Source organism: Nomascus leucogenys, chromosome 15, assembly GCF_006542625.1.
Source record: "Nomascus leucogenys isolate Asia chromosome 15, Asia_NLE_v1, whole genome shotgun sequence".
In the NCBI taxonomy this organism is placed as follows: domain Eukaryota; kingdom Metazoa; phylum Chordata; class Mammalia; order Primates; family Hylobatidae; genus Nomascus; species Nomascus leucogenys.
The window spans coordinates 24,599,295-24,614,291 of record NC_044395.1 but is presented as its reverse complement, the minus strand read 5'-3'; the positions used below and the strand labels follow the sequence as shown (position 1 = coordinate 24,614,291).

Genomic DNA, 14,997 nt, shown 5'->3' with positions numbered 1-14,997 from the left:
CATCAAAACTTTGGCCATTTTTTGAATCATAATAGTTGTTTAGATTACATAAGCAATTTTTTGAATCAGTAATACAATCACTAAAGGTTTTATCCTAAGCCAAAATGGCTTGTCCTAAGTTACGTGGGCAATAAATGGCCAAACTACAAGCCTTTTGACACCTAGCATCCAGAGTTCTACAACATACCAGCCTGTCTTCCTTTTTTTTGATATGAAAAAACTGCTAACTAATTTCATTTGTGGAAATATACCTGAAGAAAATATTAACAAATATGTATAATGATACAACTACAAAGACTCTACAGTACAATTTATAAAAGTACATGTAAAACTGACAGTTTAGCTAAGTCAATCATGGTATATCTAAGGATCCACCAGATCACAATGCAGCTCAACAAAATATTATAGAAAAATACTAAATGACATAGGAAGATATTCACAAACCACTAAGTACAAAGGCATGTATTAAAACCATCCATAGTAGCCAGGCATGGTGGCTCACACCTGTAATTCCAGCACTTTGGGAGGCCAAGGCAGGAGGATCACTTGAGGGCAGGAGTCCAAGACCAGCCTGGGCAACACAGAGAGACCATGTCTCTACAAATAATAAAAATAAACCAGGCATAGTAGAGTGCACATGTAGTCCTAGCTACTCAAGAGGCTAAGGCAGGAAGATCACTTGAGCGCAGAAGTTTGAGGCTGCAGTGAGTTATGATCACACCACTACAATCCAGCCTGGGCAACAGGGCAAGACTCTGTCTAAAATGTAAAAAATAAAACATTAAAAAAAAAAAATCCATAGAATATCACTTAAAAAAAAAAAAAAGGAATGAATGAAAAGACCAGAATGATTATATTCTAAAATATTAAGAGGCTCGAATAATTAAAATGAAATCTGTAAACTTGTAAAATGAAAATGTAGAGGTTTTGTAATAAACTAATTTTCTTTTTGTTTGTTTTTTGTTTTTTGGAGATGGAGTCTCGCTCTGTCACCCAGGCTGGAGTGCAGTGGCGTGATCTTGGCTCACTGCAACCTCCGCCTCCCAGGTTCAAGCCATTCTCCTGCCTCAGCCTCCCAAGTAGCTGGGATTACAGGCATGCACCACCACGTCTAATTTTTGAATTTTTAGTAGAGACGGGCTTTCACTATGTTGCCCAGGCTGGTCTCGAACTCTTGACATCAGGTAATCTGCCTGCCTCGGCCTCCCAAAGTGCTCACAGATGTGAGCCACCATGCCCAGCCTAAAAAACTAATTTCTTACAATGAAAAAACAGAATTATTCTAAATAAGTAAACTAAAGTTGGACTCATAACTTCACAATACCATTTAATAAGATGTAAGTAAGTTAATATTTTTTTCAAAAAGAAAGGAGGAGCAGTGGCTCATACTTGTAAACCCAGCACTTTGAAAGCCCGAGACAGGTGGGCTGCTTGAGCCCAGGAGTTCAAGACCAGCCTGGAAAACATAGCAAGACCCCGTCTCTATGTTTTTTAAAAAATAATTTGAAACAAAAAAAAGAGACTTGAAAAAAATTATAGTTTTGGAAGAATAACATAATATGACTAAGAAAGATATATAGGTTAATAAAAACATAAATATATTTTATTTTAAATCTCTACATAGGTAAAATAAATACCAAAATAAAAGAGTAGAAAAATTTGCAACAGTAGAATAAAGCTGTTATGCAAAGTAATCAAATGGTTAAATATATAAAGATATTGCTCAGATTCCACTCAGTAAACACTTCAATAAGAAACTTCGCCAACAAATCTTATGTTAAAAAAAACACACAAATGTTCTACTGATTAAAACTACAAATGTTTTACCAATGATATACTCATTAAACTAGCAAAATAAATATTAATTATGCATGCTAAGGTTGACGAACAATGTTGGTAAACAAGTAGGTAAGTATTGTAGGTATCAACAGATATTGGCTCCACATTTCCAGAAAGTAGAGAATACATAACAAAAGCTACACAGCTTTTTTGAATGTGAAATTCTGCTTTTGTAATAAATCCCCCAGAAGGTATTTCTCCCCCCAAACTAAATATAAAAGAAAGTAATCTGTATCAAGATATTCACAGCAGCATTCTTTACAACAGCCAATGATTACAATCACCAAAGTAATGTTGATACTATGTGATAACATGGACTACTCCAGGGTTGTGGGGGGTTTTTATTTGTTTTTTGGTATTATTAAAACAAACTGTGTCAACATTTAGGTAAGGTTAAGTGTAAAGGCAGAATATGTAACTACCCATCCATCAACACAGAAAAACACAGGTTTTTTTTTGTTTTTTGTTTTTTGTTTTTTTTTGAGATGGAGTCTCGCTCTGTCGCCCAGGCTGGAGTACAGTGGCGCGACCTCCGCTCACTGCAAGCTCTCTCTCCCAGGTTTACACCATTCTCCTGCCTCAGCCTCCTGAGTAGCTGGGACTACAGGCACCCGCCACCACGCCCGGCTAATTTTTTTTTTTTGTATTTTTAGTAGAGACGGGATATCACCATGTTAGCCAGGCTGGTCTCAATCTCCTGACCTCGTGATCCACCCACCTCAGCCTCCCAAAATTCTGGGATTACAGGCGTGAGCCATCATGCCCGGCCAACACAGGTGTTATTAAAAAGGACGTCTGAATACACAGAAACTTAGTACTTAACAGAGTTTTGTTAAGTTTCTAATTTTAAAAATCAGAGATAAGAATTTCAAAAACATATTTCATGAAATTGCTTATACATATCTTTCATTAGCTTCTATAACACACAGATGTAAAAATTCTACCTTAAATTTTTCAGGGCAAAGCTACGTATAAATGCTATTAAAACCTACGTTTTTACACCAATTTAGTGATTAATGGAAAATATTTATATCAAGAGAATATTGTTGCCGGGCACGGTGGCTCATGCCTGTAATCCCAGCACTTTGGGAGGCCGAGGCGGGCGGATCACGGGGTCAGGAGTTTGAGACCAGTCTGGCCAACACAGTGAAACCCGGTCTCTACTAAAAATACAAAAAATTAGCTGGGTGTGGTGTGTGCCTGTAATCTCAGCTACTGGGGAGGCCGAGATAGCAGAATTGCACGAACCTGGGAGGCGGGGGCTGCAATGAGCCAAGATCGCGCCACTGCACTCCAGCCGGGGTGACAGTGTGAGACCTCATCTCAAAAGAAAATAAAAGAGAATATTGTTTAACCTCAATGAGACATTTCTAGCTAGGCATGGTGGCTCACGCCTATAATCCCAGCACTTTGGGAGGCTGAGGCAGGCGGATCACTTGAGGTCAGGAGTTTGAGACCAGCCTGGGCAACATGGTGAAACCCTGTCTCTAGTAAAAATAAAAAATTAGCCAAACATGATGGCGCATGCCTGTAGTCCCTGCAACTCAGGAGGGTGAGGCATGAGAATCGCTTGAATCCCGGAGGCAGAGGCTGCAATGAGCTGAGATCACACCACTACACTCCAGCCTGGGCGACAGAGTGAGACTTTGTCTCAAAAAAAAAAAAAAAGACATTTCTAGTCTATGAATATATTAGTATGTTTTTAATTGAAACTGGCATCTATTAGTAGCAGAATAGATAATTTCATAATATGTCACATGGAAAACAAAGAAACCTAGATGCATATCCTGGGGTTCCATCTCTAACTTGAAACAAAACGTGGTCTTTCAAGTCTTTCCTCTATTAAAAAAATGTATAAAAATAATAATAAAAAATAAGTTGCCTAAACCATTATATATCAGACATATATTTATATATCAAATATTTGTATACTTCCACTCTTCCCTCATATTTACTCCCTCCTCCCCACTCTTCTCTTAATTTTAATCTGCAAGTTTATTGGTTTAAACTTAATTAAACCAATTAAATTCTTAATTTTCTCCCACTCTTAAATGTCTTAAAAGTGGTCTTGCCCTGCCTCTTTTCCATACCTACTCCTCCAAAATAAAAGAGCAGTCATGGCAGCAACATACCCAGCAGGTCGTCTGGAGAGATGCTGCCAGTCAGCAAACGTCTCCCATCTCGAGAAAGCCACTCATATGAATATATACTCAAACACAGTGCCACATGTTAGAGACAAAATAGCCATAATAAACATTCTCTCCTTTGTCTTTTAACTCTGAGGGTAACCTTCAGTCTCCTTTCTACCTAATACAATGGAAAAATAGCCTCACGCTCAACACATTGAGCTCTGTTAAGTCAGTGGCACAAGACTCCCACCTGTCAGGTGGTAAAACAGGTGTTATAAAGTCTAGTCCATGCAGGGCCTGCACTGAAGCATCAATAATTCATAGCAGATTGCCTGATTTTACTTTTGAGATACTCTTTTCCCTAAGCCTATTTTAATTATTTTAATTTCTTTCTGCCTTTTCGGACTTAGAAATGACCTCTGAACATAACTGTGGTCTCTCCAGAAACCAAAATACTCCAAGAGAACTCCTCTGCCAATTTACTGGAAGAAAGCAGCACAACAAAGAACAGTATAAACTGAATAAGGCAACTCTGGCAGTCCAATCAACACAATAATGGAATCTACTAAAGAAGTTCTTAATCATTTTGTTTTTCCTGCATGGGCCCTGCTGGTGAAGCCTATGAACTCTTTCCAAGAAAAGTATTTTTTAATGCATAAAATACATGCACAAAATACAGAAAATTACAAAAGAAACCATTTACACTGGAATATAATTATCAAAACATAAAAAACACAAACTTTGAGTGATATATATGCTTCTTTTTTAATACTTCAAGTAACAGTAAGTTATTTTGAGACAGCTTTAATGTATTAAAAAAAGTATCTACCATTTCTATTAGAAACAGTCTCTGGGCTGGTTATGGTGGCTCATGCCTGTAATCTCAACACTTTGGGAGACCAAGGCAGGAGGATGGCTTTGGGCCGGGAGTTCAAAACCAGTCTGGGCAATCTACAAAAAATAAAAAATAGCTGTGTGTGGTGATGTGCACCTGTAGTCCCAGCTATTCCAAAGGGTCACTTGAACCCAGGAGTGATGGTGCCACTGCACTCCAGCCTGGGCAACAGACTGAGATCCCATCTCTATAAAAAATAAAAATTAAATTAAAAAACAGACGACACAGTCTCTGGTACTGTACTGCTAATGCTAATGTTGTCTATATTCATAACAGAAGAAAAAGTAAAAATAAAGATGTAACTTTTTCCCCATTCAAGGTCATATGTCCCCAGGTTTAAAACCTTTAATATACAAAGAACTATGCTTATTATGCTGTTAGCTCAGTGTTAATAAATTTAATGGCAATAATAATGCACTTTTACCTATATAATGCCATGTCATCCTGTCATCCCTAAGTGAAGCAAAGAGGACAAGAATTTTTAGCTCCATTTTCCAAGTAAAGAAATAAGGCCAAAAGCAAGAAGGGTAGTGAATACAGGGAGCATCTGTAGAATGCTCACTCTCCACTCTGCCTACATTTCCTAATCTTCACAATAACTGCCCTCCCCCTTCCTGCCCAAGACAGGTGTTACAATCTCTCATTCTTCTAAAAAAGAAATTAAGATTCAGATAAATGACTTGCTCAGTGTCAGGGGGCTACTTAACAAAGACAGAAGTCCTTTTAAATCCTAGTCTTGGGCTCTTTTGATTATCTTATTCTACTTTTCTCAGATACCATTCTAGACAAGTTCATTCCAAACAATTACTAGGGCTTTTCAAGAAGTAGGCTATTAAAGCTCTCTTCTCTATTGTTAGCAGGTCAAGAGACTACCTCTAAAGATGTTTTAAGTGCACATTAATAACCGGTATGATCATCTCTGTAAGTGCGTTTCCTATAAGGGTGAGAGGCAGTTTTAAATAAGATATTAAGTCTTGCTCATGTAGAAATGATTTCTGGTTTAATGATATTTTCAAGGAAATGAAATATTCAACATTTGAGTAATATACATGTTACTGAAAATGCAAAGCAAATTTCTAAAATTTATAAAGCTGAACTGCAATATTAACACCAAAGTTTTACACTGAGTTTAGGATCTCTTCTAAGAGTTTTGTAAATTTAAAAAGGAAAATCATATCTGTATTGTTCCTAAGGTGAGCAGAAAACAAAATAATACACTATCATTTGCAATTATTAAATACTAAAAGGTAAGAAAGCTGGCCGGGCACGGTGGCTCACGTTTGTAATCCCAGCACTTTGGGAGGCTGAGGAGGGCGGATCACGAGGTCAGGAGATCGAGACCACGGTGAAACCCCGTCTCTACTAAAAATACAAAAAAATTAGCCGGGCGTGGTGGCGGGCACCTGTAGTCCCAGCTACTCGGAGAGGCTGAGGCAGGAGAATGGCGTGAACCCGGGAGGTGGAGTTTGCAGTGAGCCGAGATCGCGCCACTGCACTCCAGCCTGGGTGACAGAGCGAGACTCCGTCTCAAAAAACGTATAAATAAAAATAAAAATAAAAAAGGTAAGAAAGCTAAATCCAGTTCAACTTCCTCATTTCACTCTTAAGAAAACATTAAACATTCACATAAAAATGTTTAGAAATGGGAAAACAAAGATAGGTTCATGCACGTCACTTATATAACAGGAAAGAAGCAAACACAAAATAATTCTCACAAATAATTCTACCCTTGATGTGCTTTGAAACATCAGATATTATAGCTTATTTTCAAAACAGAACAAAGTCAATGTTTCTTAAACGTCTTTATAATTAGACAATATTCTCTAACACAGTCAATGAGGCTATATGGCAGTTCTATTACTATAAAAAAAATTAAGCTTCTAATTTTCTAGATATTAACTCCCTTTTTTGAAAAACTGATACAATGCCTGGTTCACAGTTGGGCCTCAAAATGTCTGTTGATTTTGTTGGCGAATTAATCTTACACATAATACTAATTTTAATTTTTCTGTTGATTAGTGTCAAGGGCAATAGTTTCCTCTCTTTTTATATTGTAAAATGACCAAACTAATAAGCATCACTAAGAAGAGAGAACCAACATGAACATGGGAAACAAAAAAAGCTCTTTACAGCTGGGCGCGGTGGCTCACACCTGCAATTCCAGCACTTTGGGAGGCCCAGGCGAGCGGATCACCTGAGGTCGGGAGTTCGAGACCAGCCTGACCAACATGGAGAAACCTCATCTCTACTAAAAATAAAAAATTAGCCAGGCGTGGTGGCGCATGCCTGTAATCCCAGCTACTTGAGAAGCTGAGGCAGGAGAATCACTTGAACCTGGGAGGCCAAGGTTGTGGTGAGCCAAGATCGTGCCATTGCACTCCAGCCTGGGCAACAAGAGTAAAACTCTATCTCAAAAAAAAAAAAAAAAAAAAAAAACTTTTTACAACTAGGCCTCCGAAATTCAAGCCTTAACCATCTCTACCCAAAAATATTTTAATAATTTCAATTAAGTTGACAATCAAATTAAAGGCCAGATAATTTGACACACTTAATGATAACTGTAATTACCATGCTGCTTGTTGACTAGATATAAGTAGTAAGCTTTCTGGTGATATATACTAACTTTGCTAAATAGCCAAACTAAGTTTTTATTTTCTAAGTCTAGAACCTATAAACAGCTTAAGTATCAGGAGTCCTCACAGTGGCTAAGAAAATTTAATCCAAGCCAAAGGGATCTAAAGTCAATTAACCACAGCTGAGATTTTCTGTGTTCCCATTCTCCCTTTCACTCAGTCCTTATGTTGGCTGGGGGCGGTAGCTCACACCAGAAATCTCAGCACTTGGGGAAGCCAAGGCAGGTGAATCACTTGAGGTCAGGAGTTCAAGACCAGCCTAGCCAAAATGGCGAAACTCCGTCTCTACTAAAAATATAAAAATTAGTCCCATCTCTACTAAAAATATAAAAATTAGCCAGATGTGGTGACCTGCTTGGTGGTGTGCATCTATAGTCCCAACTACTCGGGATGCTGAGGCAGTTGAATCGCATGAACCCAGGAGGCAAAGGCCGCAATGAGCTGAGATCATGCCACTGCACTCCAGCCTGGGTGACAAAGTGAGACTCTGTCTCAAAAAAAAAAAAAAAAAGAGTCCTTATGTTGCATAATGTATCCACATTATTCCATGTACATTATTCCAGGATTTTTTGTTATAAACATACTCACTCTGGTTAACTTATTAAAAGATTATCAGTCAATTTACAAAAACGACAGGATTTAACAAAGAAAAAAAAAACAAAGGAAGCAAGAAACATCCAGAACTCACAGCACAGAAGACTGTGCTTAAAACGCTGCTGCAATGAGTATTAATTAACTTATACACACTACTGTGACAACACTTAACAGGCCGGGTGTGGTGCCTCACGCCTGTAATCCCAGCACTTTGGGAGGCTGAGGCCAGAGGATCACTTGAAGCCAGGACAGCCTGGGCAACATGGTGAGACCCCATGTCTACAAAAAATAAAAAGGCCGAGAGCGGTGGCAAGCTCCTATAGTTCCAGCTACTTGGGAGACTGAGGTGGAGGGATCACTTCAGCCTGGGAGGTAAAGTTCACAGTGAGCTATAATCAAGCCACCACACTCTGGCCTGGGCAACAGACACTGTCTCAAAAAGAAAAAAAAAGCATTTAACACACTTTATGAATACAATATGGCACATCTATCTGCCCATTAGAGTGAGAACTCCTCAGTATTTTACTCATTTTTCCATTCTCAAATGCAAAGAGTATGTGGCATATAATAACTGTCCGAATGTACGACTGACACCTTAAAGCAGTGGTCGGAAAACTTTTTCTGTAAAGGGCCAGCTAAGTAAACATTATAGGCTTTGTAAGCCACACAATCTCTGTTGAAACCATTCTACTGTTGTAGCAGGAAAGCAGCCATAGATAATATGTAAACAAGTAAGCTACGATGTGTTCAAATAAAACTTTATTTACAAAAACAGGCAGTAGGCTGGGTTTAGCCCATGGACCACAATTTGCCAAGTAGTTTAACAGGAATCAACACTTTTCCTTTCATAATTTAACTGAAGTTGGTACCTACAAAGATATGAGCTCACTGCATATGACTATCTGTAATGGATCAATTTCGGGTATGACTTTGGGTGGCGGTAAAAAAAGAACCAAAGACATGTAATATAGATGAATAATGAAAATAGCAGGGCTGGGTGCAGTTGCTTGCACTTTAGGAGGCTGAGACAGGAGGATCACTTGAGGCCAGAAGTTTGAGACTAGCCTGGGCAACATAGTGAAACGGTATCTCTAAAAAAAAATAAAAATCAGCCAAGCATGGTGGTGTGCCCATGTAGTCTTAGCTACTCCAGAGGCTGAGGTGGGAGGACTGCCTGAGCCCCGGAGTTCAAGGCTGAGCCCTGGAGTTCAAAGCCCTGGAGTTCGTGGCATGGAGCTATAATCATGCCACTGCACTCCAGCAGCAGAGCGGCGACAGTGAGGGAGAGAAGGAGGGAGACAGGGAAAGAGGGAGGGACGGAGGGAGGAAGGAAAAAGAAAAAAGAAGTAGAGAATCTATTGGGAACAGAGTTGGAAGAAAGGGCAATTCCATTACCCTTGCCAGTTGACTGGTTAGGTATAGAATGTGCCCGAATCCTGGCCAATGAAGCTCAAAAGACATCTGCTTGGGGGTTTCTGGAAACAGTTCCTCTTATTCCTTTGGATATTGCCCTGTCTGGATGGCATGCAGCAGCCAAACTGGGACAAGGGGCTCACTATAGGCTTGACCTCCCAGGCTCAAGTGATCCCCCAACCTCAGCACTCTGAGTAGCTGGGACTGCAGGTCCACACCACCGCTCCTGGTTCCTTTGCAGCAGCCAAATTGAGATGGGGAAGGGCAGTCTTACTATGAAGTTAATGGGGAAAATCACAGGGAAGAGAGTTGGAAAGAGAAGGAGTCCTTGATGTCATCACTGAATCATTCTTGAGCCTCTGGACTTTCAGTATGTAAGACATTAAATTTTGGCCAGGCATAGTGGCCCACACCTGTAATCCCAACACTTTGGGAGGCCGAGGCAGAAAGTCCGAGGCAGGAAGTCTGAGGCAGGATGATCATTTGAGACCAGCCTGGGCAACATAGGGATACCCCATCTGTACAAAAAAGTTTTTTAAAAAATTAGTTGTTGGCCAGGCACAGTGGTTCACACCTGTAATCCCAGCAATTTGGGAGGCCAAGGCGGGCAGATCACTTGAGGTCAAGAGTTTGAGACCAGCCTGGCCAACATGGTAACACCCTGTCTCTACTAAAAATACAAAAATTAGCCGGGCCTGGTGGCATGTGCCTTAAATCCCAGCTACTAGGGAAGCTGAAGCAGGAGAATCGCTTGAACCCTGGAGGCAGAGGCTGTAGTGAGCTAAGATCATGCCACTGCATTCCAGCCTGGGCAACAGAGCGAGACCCTGTCTCGAAAAAAAAAAAAAAAAATTAGCTGGGCATGGTGGCACACACCTGTGGTGGCAGCTACTAGTGAGGCTGATGTGGGAGGAACTTAAAGGATCACTTGAGCCCAGGAGGTCAAGGCTGCAGTGAGCTGTAGTAGTGCCACTGCACTCCAGCTTGGGTGACAGAGGAAGACTCTGTTTTCAAAAAAAAAAATTAAGAAAAAATGACATTAAATTTCCTCATTGTTTAAACCAGTTGGAGAATTTTCTGTTATTTGATGCCAAAGCATCTTAAATGACCTAAGGGCTCAAAACTGAAGAGTGCTCACTTCAAAAATTTACCTGCAGTCAGTCCTAGTTGACTTAAACTTTTCACAAATAAATTAAAAAAAAAAACATTTAAAGTCCTGAAAGCCATAGAGATTATCTACAACTCAGAAGAAAACAGTCCATTATCTCAATTACTAACAGCTTTATAAATTCCATAATTTTAGAGAAAATAAACGATGCAGTACCTGTTTCTTCAATACTATATCTAAAATATCCTTTCAACAGGATGTTTTTTCTAAGGAGCTGGCAAACTTATTTCATGAAGAGCAAGATGTGGATATTTCCCACACCAAATTATAAACCTCCTTTTTTAAAAGACACCATTTCTCATTTTCAACTATATGCCACATGCTAGAAAACAAAAAGTAAACTTCATCTTCAATCATTAATCAAGAAAATCTGTACACAAACAAATGTGCACATATACACACTTGAGAATTAGCGTAGGGAATTCTATTGTGTGCTTTTATTCAAATGATGAAAACATGAGAAATATGATTTACTCAATGTTTAACACAAGTTAATAAGCATCCTTTCAATGTCTGTTACAATATAACCCTATTTTAACAAGACTTTAAAATCACAAATAAGGGATATAAAGTATATGTTTATCCCTGCATACCTACTAGCATTTTCTATAAACAAGGAATTGCCAACAGCAGCTACCTATGGAAAACAGGACTGGGAAAGGAGCTGGGGTGTTCTAGGGAGTAAGGAGGACATTGACCCTTTCCTTGACATTTTTCTGAGTTTTTAAACTTTGCCATAAAATATATCACTTTTATAGTTTTTTTAAAATGGCTTAAACTACACATTCAATATAAAGATATATACCAGGAACTTAAAGTAGGAAAAGCAAGATTTCTCTAAAATAGGCTAGAAATTGAGGAACTCTCTGGGGCCAGATTGGACACCTCTATCATCAAAGCAGTACGCACACCCTGGCTGCAGCAAAGGAAGTTACCAGAACAGCCTTTAGTTGGATCAGTAATGCCATGAGACTTAAAATAATGTTTTAAGGGTAGAGTCCATAGCAACCCACTCCAGCTCCACTGAATCTTGTACCCCAAGGGTAGTATCAGTTAAGTACCACCTGCCAGCTCGTGGTCTGCAGGAAGGTTCCTGCCACCCAAGGGTGACTTGCTTGACTTCCCCGATTCACAGAAGTAACATGAAATTATATTTAGCTACACCTTACAGATAAACTCCACCAGCATATAGCTCAGTCTTCACAACCTTAATAAAACATATTTTTTTAGACTTTGGCCTAGAGGAAATATTGGTTAAAATTTGACCCCGTTTTTAAACATGAGTAGCATAAATTAAAATGCATTAAATTAAAAATGGATGAAAAAACAAGACTCTCACCATCATTCACCATTTCAGACTATTATATCAGATCACAGATAGCAGGTTAAAAGATTGAGAACTGAAAGCAAAATAAAAATATATAAAGACTTTCACTTCAACAGCCTGCCAAAGATAAAAAATGAATAATAAAATCCAATTCTGGCCAGGCACAGTGGCTCATGCCTGTAATCCCAGCACTTTGGGAGGCCGAGGCGGGCGGAACACCTGAGGTCCAGGAGTTCCAGACCAGCCTGGCCAACATAGCAAAACCCCGTCTCTACTAAAAATGCAAAAATTAGCCGGGCATGGTGGTGCACGCCTGTAGCCCCAGCTACTCGGGTGGCTGAGGTACAAGAATCACTTAAACCCGGGAGGTGGAGGTGCAGTGAGCCAAGATCATGCCACTGCATATCACCCTGGGCGACAGAGTGAGATGGGCTAACTGGATTAAAAATAAGCATCAGTTTCATTAAAAAGGACTAACTTGAAGATAAATCTTTTGACTCTAGCTCTTTAGAGGATCTAAAGTGACCCTGATGGACAGTGGAAGAAATCACAACATGGAATTCCTTGAGTAAAAATTTATCGACTTAAAACAAAAATCCAATTCTGCTCTTGGGAACAGTGAACCAATAAACAAAAAAGACGTTCCCCATCCCGGAGACTAATGAGACTCAGCAAGGGAGGGAAAGAACAGCAAAGTCTGTCATTTCTTACCATCAACAGGAAAGTAATCAATTTGACTTTCAGTTAATTAATCACAATTTCCAAAAAAAACAAAAAACAAAAGGACAGACTCAACGTATTTTCCCTACACCCAAATTAATTACATCTATTCTACAGCTACTTCTGAGCCTCTCCTACATAATCTTCCATGTGTGGGGATACAGGAGTGAACAAAACATTGTATGTGATTCCTAAGGTCAAGAACTCAACGTTTTTTCAATGCCATAATCAAATTCTGTCTCATTTAAATAAAACTGTAAAGAATGCCAATGTCTATTCATTCCTTGCTAATAATATACCAACTGTTTATTAAATTCCATCATATATAAAAAAGCGATTAAGCAAAGAAAGTCACTGCAATCGTCTTTACAGCATACGATTAACTTCAAAAGGAGTGTTTTACATGTTGCTGTATTTGAAGGAAAGTATTAGTCTCTGGAAGATAAAGCACACTGGGGAAAGCAAAGAAATTCTGAAAATAAAAAACTGCAATCCTGAATATTAGTCTCCTTTCTCAAATCCAGTGATGCTGTTTTGGCAAATGGATCAAACCATTATTTATCCAGCAACATGAACGGGGTAATTGTTCTTTCTTAGCTCCATCAGTCATATAAAAGAGTATTTAGTGTTCTAAAAAAAAAAAAAAAACAAAAAAAAAAAGAAGTATGCTCCTTAAACAATAGATTACAATGTCTATGTCAAAGTACTCGTTTATCAAATAAACCCTTATTATCTTAGGCTTTTATATTTACATCCTGCCAGTCTCAGTACCACAGGAATGCCATCGAGCTCCTCAGCAACGTGTCTTCCACCAAAATCTCAACTGTATTTTAAAATATATTTTTATGAAGTTGACTTTTAACACATTTCCAACCTAATAATTACTCTTTAAGGAAAAAAAAACACCAAATATTGGGAATGTCTGAAGAAACATGACATCCGTCTAGGAAGTGATGTAGTCTGTTTAAACTGAAAAAAAAAAAAAAAAAAAAAAAAAAAAACAATGCACTGCCCCCTTTCAAAGTTAGTCCGGGAATTGAGTTTAGAATCCTTTAAAGCAAAAGAGGGATCTCATGTACTGAACTTGTCTGGTGGGGTCTGAGACACTAAAACTGAGCGGCCTCAAGGACCCGAGAAAGTTACAGGGCTCCGAGAGCTGCAACAGCAGCAGGTAGAGCTGCGGCCGGGAACCGCGGCCCTGGCCTGGCGGGTGCGAGCGGCGGGAGCGGCTGGCGCCCCAAAGCCTGTCATGCAACATCCCCTTTGCCACTGGGGCGGAACGTACGCTCTCTAGTAATTCAACACCCCTCCTTTCAAACTGGAGGCCGGGGAACAAGTTCTAATAAATGCAAAATCGAATTCTACCTACGCTGAATATCTGGATTTTCAAACAACCCTTGGGGCCATGCCAGCCCGGGCCCGGGTCCCAGTCCAGGCAGCGGGAGCCCACCGTCCCCAGGGCGCTGGGGGTCCGAGGCCGGCACTGAAGGCAGACCCCGCGCCCCAAGGAGAGGAGAATCCCGTGGCGGCGAAGGTCGACTTTGGCCCGGCCAGGCACGTTCGGGCCGCGGCTCAGCCACAACTCGGGCAGGGCCTCGGGGCCCCTGCCAGCCCCGGGAGGAGCCTGGCCGGCAGGGCCGTTACCACAGTGGCGCCTCGGCCAGCGGGGCGCGAGCGGAGGCGCGCCAGGGCCTGGCGGCGGCGCCACGGGCGGGCAGCGCGGGCCCCGCAACTTCTCGCCGCCACCTCAGCGTCTCCGGAGGAACCCGGAGCGGGGAGTGGGGGAAGGGAGAGCGCCGCGGCTTACCCGGAGAGCGGGCGGCTTCTGCCCGCCGGCGTGTGGCTGGGGCGCTGCGCGGCGGCGCGGTTGCGGCAGGGAGGGAGAAGCGGTGGTGCGAGCGCTGGGCCGCGGGAGACGAGAGGCGCCGCCGCCACCGCACACAGCTCCGCAATATGGCCGCTCGGCGCCTCCGCGGGGAAAAGGCGGGGCTGCCCGGCGCCCCCCGCCTCCCCCTCCCGGCCGGCCGGCCGTCGTCGCGCCGCGGCCTGAGCGCCAACGCTGCCGCCGGGGGCCGCCCGCGCCCCGCCCCTCCCGCAGGCTCGCAGTCACAGGCCCGGCTCCGGGCGTGGCCGGGGGTCGCGGTCTGGGGCGGGCCAACGCGAGGGTGGAGGCTGCGGGCTCGGGAGCGCCCAGGGAAATAGGGCGAACGGGCCGGAGGGTCGAGCCCTTCCAGAGAGCGCTGGGCTCGAGCTAAGCCTGCGGTCGAGGGAAGCGGAGC

At 41.6% G+C, this 14,997-nt stretch overlaps 1 protein-coding gene across 5 annotated transcripts in view; it reads right to left on the bottom strand.

The window, feature by feature from the left end:
• Positions 1-14,778, bottom strand: part of RDX (radixin) — a 103,989-nt gene extending 89,211 nt beyond the window's left edge. For 3 of the 5 annotated variants that reach the window (XM_030828626.1, XM_030828627.1, XM_030828624.1), the window contains exon 1: positions 14,526-14,778. The gene's annotated coding sequence lies outside the window, so the exon portion shown is untranslated. The remainder of the gene's footprint in view (positions 1-14,525) is intronic. The other 2 variants (XM_030828625.1, XM_004090571.3) reach the window with 1 other exon arrangement.
• Between the last annotated feature and the right edge of the window lie 219 nt (positions 14,779-14,997).